Source organism: Ranitomeya variabilis, chromosome 4 (assembly GCF_051348905.1).
Source record: "Ranitomeya variabilis isolate aRanVar5 chromosome 4, aRanVar5.hap1, whole genome shotgun sequence".
NCBI classification, from domain to species: domain Eukaryota; kingdom Metazoa; phylum Chordata; class Amphibia; order Anura; family Dendrobatidae; genus Ranitomeya; species Ranitomeya variabilis.
Window position 1 is genome coordinate 741881377 of NC_135235.1, and position 8604 is coordinate 741889980.

Here is an 8604-nt window from a genome sequence, read left to right on the forward strand (position 1 = left end):
CTCTGAGCAGGGAGAACCATGGTCTCTTTGGCCAAAATGGGGCAATCAGGATTATATTGGCTTTGTCCTCCCTTATCTTCCTGATTACTGTTGGTAGAAGTATCAGAGGAGGAAAGGCATACGCTTTTTGAAATGTCCATGGCACCTGGAGAGCGTCGAGAAAATCGGGTTTGTCGGATTGGAACATTGAAGCGAACTTTTTTAATTGCCTGTTGTTTCTTGTAGTGAAGAGATCTATCTCTGGTAAACCCCATTTCATGGTTATCATTTTGAAGATTTGATGATTTAAAACCCACTCTCCTTGGTGGAGGGTATGACGACTGAGGAAGTCCGCTTTTGAATTGTCCACTCCTCTGACATGTAGTGCTGATAGAGACAGTAGATGTTCCTCGGCTATAGTTAGGATGTCTTCGGCTATAGACATGAGTGTTCCTGATCTTGTTCCTCCTTGATGATTGATATACGCTACTGATGTCATGTTGTCTGACAGAATCCTTGTATGTGTTCCGTGTAGCTGCGGAAGGAATTCACATAGAGCGTGATGGATAGCTTTCAGCTCTCTTATATTAGATGAGTCGTCTGACTCCGTAACCGACCATTGACCTTGGGCTACCTGATCTCTCAAATGTGCTCCCCAACCACTAGGACTGGCATCCATGAATATTGTGTTTGAGGGTTTAACTACCCAGGGGACCCCACTAACCAAGTGATCTGGTTCTAGCCACCAGGATAGAGATTTAATTACGTCTTCAGAAAGGGAAATTTTACCATCTAGATGACCTTGTAATTTTATTTCCTCATGTAAAATTGAATATTGTAAACACCTTGAATGAAATTGAGCCCATGGTACTGCTGGGATACATGACGTGAAGGAGCCAAGGAGGGACATGCCTTGTCTTAAAGATATTAGAGGTTTATCTATTACCGACTGTACCTTATTTCTTATTGTCAATTGCTTGGATTCTGGTAGGAAACATTTTTGGCTTATAGAGTCTATTATAATTCCCAAGAATGTTTGTCGAGTAGTTGGAAGAAGTCTAGACTTTTCCCAATTTATCAACCATCCTAACCTTTGCAGGGACGAAACCATATCACACAATCGTTGGTGACATTGTGAAGGGGAACTCCCTACTACTAAAAGATCATCAAGGTACGGGATTATGAGGGTATCTCTTACCCTTAGGTATGACATTACTTCCGACATTAACTTAGTGAATACCCTTGGAGCTAATGATAGTCCAAAGGGTATTGCTGTATAATGAAAGTGTCGTATACATCCATTCAACACAATCGCCACGTGGAGATATTGTTGATGTTCTATAAAAATTGGCAGATGGTAATACGCATCTTTTAGGTCGAGTACCGTCATAAAGCAATGGGGAGACAACAGTTTTATGGTGGACCGGATAGACTCCATTTTAAAGGTTTGATTCTCTAAGAAGGTGTTCAATTTTTTAAGGTTCAATATGGTTCTGAATGATCCATCTGGCTTTGGGATTAAAAATAGAGGGGAATAGAATCCCTTTTTTTGCTGAAGAAATGGAACTTCCACCAAAACTCCTTTGGCTAGAAGATTCATTACCTCCTGCTCCAAAGCCTCCTGTTGTAACTGGGTTTTTAAAGAAGTCAATAGAAATGAGTCCGGAGGGACTCGGGAAAATTTTAGTTTTAGGCCAAAGGTGATGATACTATTTGCCCAAACGTTTGAAGTTATTTTCTGCCATTGATCTGAGAAGGAAGACAATCTACCTCCCACAGGCAGATCTGTTCTAGCGGGGTTTTTCCTCAGTTTTGAAAGGGTGCTTCCCAAAGAATGCTCCTCTGTCTGGTGTCTCTAGTGGCCCAGCGGTCTTGGTTCTTGAAATCCTTCCTTTTGTTAAACATGGGCTTTCGGAACGCCCTCCTATAAGATGGAAGGTAATTATTATTTGGGAAGCCCTTTTTCCTCTCTCCTGCTTTAGTTAGGATCTCGTCCAGCTTAGTACCAAATAGGTACTCACCCTGACATGGAAGGCCACACAATTTGGATTTTGTCTGGGGATCGCCTTTCCAACCCTTAAGCCACAGGGCCCTACGTGCTGCATTAGTCAGCCCCGCCGACTTGGCCGCCAAACGTATTGAGTCAGCAGATGAGTCTGCCAGGAAGGCTGTAGCACCCCTAATCAAAGGTATAGAGGCTCTCAACTTGTCTCTAGAGAGACCGTTTTTAAGTCCTTCTTCCAAGTCACTTAGCCAGACTAACATGGACCTAGCGGTGCATGTAGCCGACACAGCCGGTTTTAGGGCTCCCGCACAAGATTCCCACGCTCTTTTAAAGGAGAGAGTCGGCTTTGCGGTCCAGAGGATCTTGTAGTGAACCTGAATCCTCCACAGGTAGCAGGGATTTTTTGGATGTGGAAGCCACTGCTGCGTCTACTTTTGGGGCTTTTGACCAAGTCGAGAATTCCTCATCATTAAAAGGATAACGTCTCTTTGAAGATGGTGGTAATCCCCTTTGCCCCTGGCTTTCCCACTCTTTTTTTAATTAAATTTTTAACTGCTGCTATCACCGGAAAGGTGGGTCTTTTCCTTTCAGACAGCCCAGCGAACATTATGTCCTACTGTGTTTTAGGGGTCTTAAGGCCCCGTCTCACATAGCGAGATCGCTAGCGAGATCGCTGCTGAGTCACAAGTTTTGTGACGCAACAGCGACCTCGCTATGTGTGACACGTACCAGCGATCAGGCCCCTGCTGTGAGATCGCTGGTCGTGTCGGAATGGCCTGGACCTTTTTTTGGTCGTTGAGGTCCCGCTGACAGCGCTGAATCGGTGTGTGTGACACCGATCCAGCGATGTCTTCACTGGTAACCAGGGTAAACATCGGTTTACTAAGCGCAGGGCCGCGCTTAGTAACCCGATGTTTACCCTGGTTACCAGTGTAAATGTAAAAAATAACAAACAGTACATACTTGCCTTCTGATGTCCGTCAGGTCCCTTGCCGTCTGCTTCCTGCTCTGACTGAGCGCCGCAAAGTGAAAGTGAAAGTACAGCACAGCGGTGACGTCACCGCTGCGCTCTGCTCTCACTGTACGGCACTCAGAGCAGGAAGCAGACGGCAAGGGACCTGACGGACATCAGAAGGCGAGTATGTACTGTTTGTTATTTTTTACATTTACGCTGGTAACCAGGGTAAACATCGGGTTACTAAGCGCGGCCCTGCGCTTAGTAACCCGATGTTTACCCTGGTTACCCGGGTGCTGCAGGGGGACTTCGGCATCGTTGAAGACAGTTTCAATGATGCCGAAGTCGTTCCCCTGATCGTTGGTCGCTGGAGAGAGCGGTTTGTGTGACAGCTCCCCAGCGACCACACAACGACTTACCAACGATCACGGCCAGGTCGTATCGCTGGTCGTGATCGTTGGTAAATCGCTATGTGAGACGGGGCCTTTAGAATCCTCGATGCCCATGGTGTTACAGACGGATTTCACCAGGTTATCTATACTATCGGTGGGGAAGCAGGTATCCTGATCCTCGTCCGAGGAAACATATTCTCTGGAAACATCCGAATCTGCATTCTCTAATTCGGAAGACTGGTCAGATATGGGTGAAACATATTCTCTTATCCCCTTAGTACGCGTTTCTTTTTCCGAACTATGCAGGGCTTGTAATTCCTCTCTAATCAAGACTCTAATGTCTTCTGATTTAACCGAGGCCTCCTCCCGTAAGGTGGAATCAATACATGGTTTACAAAGTTTCTTTTTGTAACTATCCGGAAGGGGCTGAAGACATATCGCACACTGTTTGTGTTTCGTTTTTTCAGTACATTTTGCCTAGAGTGTTAGAGGAGAGGGAACAGCAATCAGCTTAATAGGGTAGATGTACACTCACCCCAGTGAAGCGGTCTGTGAAGGTACCGGCTGACGAGGAGGAGACTGCAGAGGCTTGTTCTTCTTAGAAGATCCGCTCCGCTTGGAGCGGCTGCTGCTGCTGGCATGGCTGTGAGGAGTAGTTGCGGTGGCTTCAATAGAAGACATCGCAGGGTCCTGTGCCGAATCCATATTGGACGCCGGAGCGTTACCGCCGGCGTCCTTTTCACATGGGGGCCTCCATCTTCTTCCTGTTGAACCCGGAAATGCTAACCACTTCCGGGTCGCGGCCATATTCCATGTGCCCGCGCTGTCACCGGCACCAGCGCAGGCGCCGTCTCCTCCATCACCCCGGAAGTTTTTTGCTGTACTTCCGGGGGAACATACTGGGGCTCCACGCCGTATGAGCGCTCGCCGAGGACAGCGCAGCGCTCACCAAACCACAGCGCTAACTCCCCGCAGACGTCCCGGATGAATTCCTGTGAGCCAGCCACTTTCCAGCCCTGGCCTCACGGCGTCTGCCAGCAGAGGGGGGAAGCTGACACCAGGACCCCCGACGCTGCCTCCAGCTCTGGAGCCCTTGCCGTCCTCACAGGTAAACTGCGCAAGCGGCATCCAGGCTAGGCATCCTCTTCTCCGTGGATTCCCATAGGAACAGGAAACCAAACTGTGGGAGCGAGGGGGAGCGCCCCTTTTATCTCTCCGTAGGGTTTCCTGTTCCTAGGGGCGGATACCCTCTCTCAGTGGGTGCTGTCGTGGCGAAGAGAAAAGGAGGATCTGCCCATGTTCAGGAAGTCGGCATTACAGAAGTCATGGCATCATCACTCCAACTGATAAAATACAGAGCTGCCACATTTGACCATTGCTGAACCATGGATATGTTTTGAGAAAGCCAGGATTGGGACCTGCCGGTCATCTGGTTCCATGGAGATGTTTGGAGAAGCCAGGTTGTGATAATTTAATCAACTGGCCTTGTATGAACTCAATGGACTGTCATCTTCCAAAGCTTGTCGTTACCTCCTCTCTGTGCGCGTGCTACAGATGGGGTAGAGACCCTGGAAGATCTGAAGTCACAGCTGCCATTATCCTGCCAAGTCAGCGGAATGGCGAGACTGTAATGTGCAACATCTTGGGTATTGTGCCAGGATGGTTTTATGTGATATCTGTCTGTTTTGTAGTTCAATAAAGCATTGCCACACTGCGTTACCCTCACTCTGTGTTGTCTGAGTAGTTTTCTGCCCACGAGGAGAGAGAGCGGACGTTCAGTGGTGAGAGCCCTGGTCCAGGCAGTATTTCTAAAGGCAACCGAGACAGCGGACGAGGGCAACCACTGACCCTGTATCTCCACACCCAGTAATGGAGAATCTCCAGCACCGAACTCCACCCACAGAGCCACACTCCACATCTATAATATAACGCTGGGAGCGTCACTCTGTCCGAAGCCTTTATAGACTGCGCAGGCGCGACGCTCCTAGCATTACATTATAGTGTCAGGAAGAAAAAAATGGCGCCGGAAGGCGTGGACGGTCGGGAGCAGGGGGACATCGTCCACATATTTCCGCCCTGATTATGCTGTGGCACTTCATGCCACAGCAATTTATTACGTACGCCATTCCTTTCCGCCGCCATAGCAAGTTGTTCCTTACGCCATTCCTTTCCGGCGCCATTGTCTTGCTCCTCCTGGTACCGGAATCGGCGCCTGCGCAGTCCGCGCTTTCCGGCGCCATTTTATTGAAGACACACAGTGTGTCTTCAAGAAAATGGGGCCGGAAAGCACGGACTGCGCAGGCGCCGATTCCGGCACCAGGAGGACACAGAAAATGGCGGCAGAAATGAATCAGGTAGCGCAAGTAACAAATTGCTGTACCATGAGGCTGTGGAATGACACAGCCGCCCGCACTCACCACAGCCGCCTGCACTCACCACAGCCGCCCGCACTCACCACAGCCGCCCGCACTCACCACAGCCGCACTTGGGCAGTAGAGCCGGAGAGAGAAAGATGGGAGCAACATATGGCAGAATGGAAACAGGAACAGGCAGAATGGGGGCGCGGGATGGGAGCAGCACATGACAGAATGGGGGCGCACACATGACAGGATGGGGGTGCAGGATGGGAGCACATGACAGGATGGGGCGCAGGATGGGAGCACATGACAGGATGGGAGCAGCACATGACAGAATGGGGGCACACATGACAGGATGGGGGTGTAGGATGGAGCAGCATATGACAGGATGGGGGCGCAGGATGGGAGCACATGACAGGATGGGGGTGCAGGATGGAGCAGCACATGACAGGATGGGAGAGCAAGATGGGAGCAGCACATACCAGGATGGTGACCATATACCAATATAAATGCTCGCCACCCGGGCGTAGAACGGGTTCAATAGCTAGTAGAGAATACTGGAGCCTCCAGCACCGACCTCCACCCGCAGAGCTGCACTCCACAGAGAATAATGGGGCCTCCAGCACCGACCTCCACCCACAGAGCCGCACTCCACATAGAGAATAATGGAGCCTCCAGCACCGACCTCCACCCGCAGAGCCGCACTCCACATAGAGAATAATGGAGCCTCCAGCACCGACCTCCACCCGCAGAGCCGCACTCCACATAGAGAATAATGGAGCCTCCAGCACCGACCTCCACCCGCACTCCACATAGAGAATAATGGAGCCTCCAGCACCGACCTCCACCCGCAGAGCCGCACTCCACATAGAGAATAATGGAGCCTCCAGCACCGACCTCCACCCACAGAGCCGCACTCCACATAGAGAATAATGGAGCCTCCAGCACCGACCTCCACCCGCAGAGCCGCACTCCACATAGAGAATAATGGAGCCTCCAGCACCGACCTCCACCAGCAGAGCCGCACTCCACAGAGAATAATGGAGCCTCCAGCACCGACCTCCACCCGCAGAGCCGCACTCCACATAGAGAATAATGGAGCCTCCAGCACCGACCTCCACCCGCAGAGCCGCACTCCACATAGAGAATAATGGAGCCTCCAGCACCGACCTCCACCCGCAGAGCCGCACTCCACATAGAGAATAATGGAGCCTCCAGCACCGACCTCCACCCGCAGAGCCGCACTCCACATAGAGAATAATGGAGCCTCCAGCACCGACCTCCACCCGCAGAGCCGCACTCCACATAGAGAATAATGGAGCCTCCAGCACCGACCTCCACCCGCAGAGCCGCACTCCACATAGAGAATAATGGAGCCTCCAGCACCGACCTCCACCCGCAGAGCCGCACTCCACATAGAGAATAATGGAGCCTCCAGCACCGACCTCCACCCGCAGAGCCGCACTCCACATAGAGAATAATGGAGCCCCCAGCACCGACCTCCACCCGCAGAGCCGCACTCCACAGAGAATAATGGAGCCACCAGCACCGACCTCCACCCGCAGAGCCGCACTCCACATAGAGAATAATGGAGCCACCAGCACCGACCTCCACCCGCAGAGCCGCACTCCACAGAGAATAATGGAGCCTCCAGCACCGACCTCCACCCGCAGAGCCGCACTCCACATAGAGAATAATGGAGCCACCAGCACCGACCTCCACCCGCAGAGCCGCACTCCACATAGAGAATAATGGAGCCTCCAGCACTGACCTCCACCCGCAGAGCCGCACTCCACAGAGAATAATGGAGCCTCCAGCACCGACCTCCACCCGCAGAGCCGCACTCCACATAGAGAATAATGGAGCCTCCAGCACCGACCTCCACCCGCAGAGCCGCACTCCACATAGAGAATAATGGAGCCCCCAGCACCGACCTCCACCCGCAGAGCCGCACTCCACAGAGAATAATGGAGCCACCAGCACCGACCTCCACCCGCAGAGCCGCACTCCACATAGAGAATAATGGAGCCTCCAGCACCGACCTCCACCCGCAGAGCCGCACTCCACATAGAGAATAATGGAGCCTCCAGCACCGACCTCCACCCGCAGAGCCGCACTCCACATAGAGAATAATGGAGCCTCCAGCACCGACCTCCACCCGCAGAGCCGCACTCCACATAGAGAATAATGGAGCCTCCAGCACCGACCTCCACCCGCAGAGCCGCACTCCACATAGAGAATAATGGAGCCTCCAGCACTTACCTCCACCCGCAGAGCCGCACTCCACATATATGGCTCCTCTGTGCGCACAGGACCTGTGATGAGGTCACAGGAGGGGAGGAGTCAGGGGTCACATGATCAGGGGCCTCAGTGTATGCAGGACTCTGCTGTGCTGGTTGTCATGGTGCTGGATGAGTGGAGGTTTCTGTGTGGGGTCAGGAGGGGTTTACAGTGTGGATGTAGCAGAGCCGTGTGTGTACGAGGTGTACGGAACGCAGCCGGGTGTGTACGAGGTGTACGGAGCAGAGCCGTTTGTGTATGAGGTGTATGGAGTGGAGCCGTGTGTGTACGAGGTGTAAGGAGCGGAGCCGTGTGTGTACGAGGTGTATGGAGTGGAGACGCATGTGTACGAAGTGTACGGATCGGAGCTGTGTGTATACGAGGTGTACGGAGCGGAGCTGTGTGTGTACGAGGTGTAAGGAGCGGAGCTGTGTGTGTACGAGGTGTAAGGAGCGGAGCCGTGTGTGTACGAGGTGTACGGAGCCGAGTGTGTACGAGGTGTACGGAGCGGAGCCGTGTCTGTACGAGACGTACGGAGCCGAGCCGTGTGTGTATGAGGTGTAAGGAGCTGAGCAGTGTGTGTACGGAGCGAAACCGTGTGTGTACGAGGTGTACTGAGTGGAGCAGCATGTGTAC

General features: G+C 52.2%; 2 protein-coding genes across 2 annotated transcripts in view; both read right to left on the bottom strand.

Annotated features, from left to right (window-relative positions):
• Nucleotides 1–6579, bottom strand: part of LOC143768028 (uncharacterized) — a 263897-nt gene extending 257318 nt beyond the window's left edge. The window contains exon 1 of the mRNA XM_077256678.1: nucleotides 6429–6579. The gene's annotated coding sequence lies outside the window, so the exon portion shown is untranslated. The remainder of the gene's footprint in view (nucleotides 1–6428) is intronic.
• Nucleotides 1–8010, bottom strand: part of LOC143768007 (uncharacterized) — a 40830-nt gene extending 32820 nt beyond the window's left edge. The window contains exon 1 of the mRNA XM_077256629.1: nucleotides 7951–8010. The gene's annotated coding sequence lies outside the window, so the exon portion shown is untranslated. The remainder of the gene's footprint in view (nucleotides 1–7950) is intronic.
• Nucleotides 8011–8604: the final 594 nt, after the last annotated feature.